This window comes from Penaeus monodon, chromosome 32 (genome assembly GCF_015228065.2).
Source record: "Penaeus monodon isolate SGIC_2016 chromosome 32, NSTDA_Pmon_1, whole genome shotgun sequence".
In the NCBI taxonomy this organism is placed as follows: Eukaryota; Metazoa; Arthropoda; class Malacostraca; order Decapoda; family Penaeidae; genus Penaeus; species Penaeus monodon.
Window position 1 is genome coordinate 13,902,332 of NC_051417.1, and position 235 is coordinate 13,902,566.

Below are 235 nucleotides of genomic sequence, written 5' to 3' on the forward strand. Positions count from 1 at the left end.
AGAAGATTTAACCGAATCTCTCAAATGGAGGAGAATCTGGGTAGCCAATCACTATGTCAGCTTTAGCTTCATCTTCTCAACGCTAAGCTATTCCTCGTCAACACTGTATCTGTCTTTGAACGCTCTTTACATAAACGCCGGGGCCACGCTCTAGCTGCACACAAACGGACGCACAGACATTTCCACTCCATGAACCACTGCCATTCACACGTACGTACAAAGTTGCACACATATT

The 235-nt window shown here is 45.5% G+C and overlaps 1 protein-coding gene across 1 annotated transcript in view; it reads right to left on the reverse strand.

Moving 5' to 3' along the window:
• The window catches only part of LOC119593512, a gene marked incomplete in the record, with an annotated part of 14,309 nt that overhangs the window by 8,668 nt on the left and 5,406 nt on the right, over nt 1-235 (reverse strand).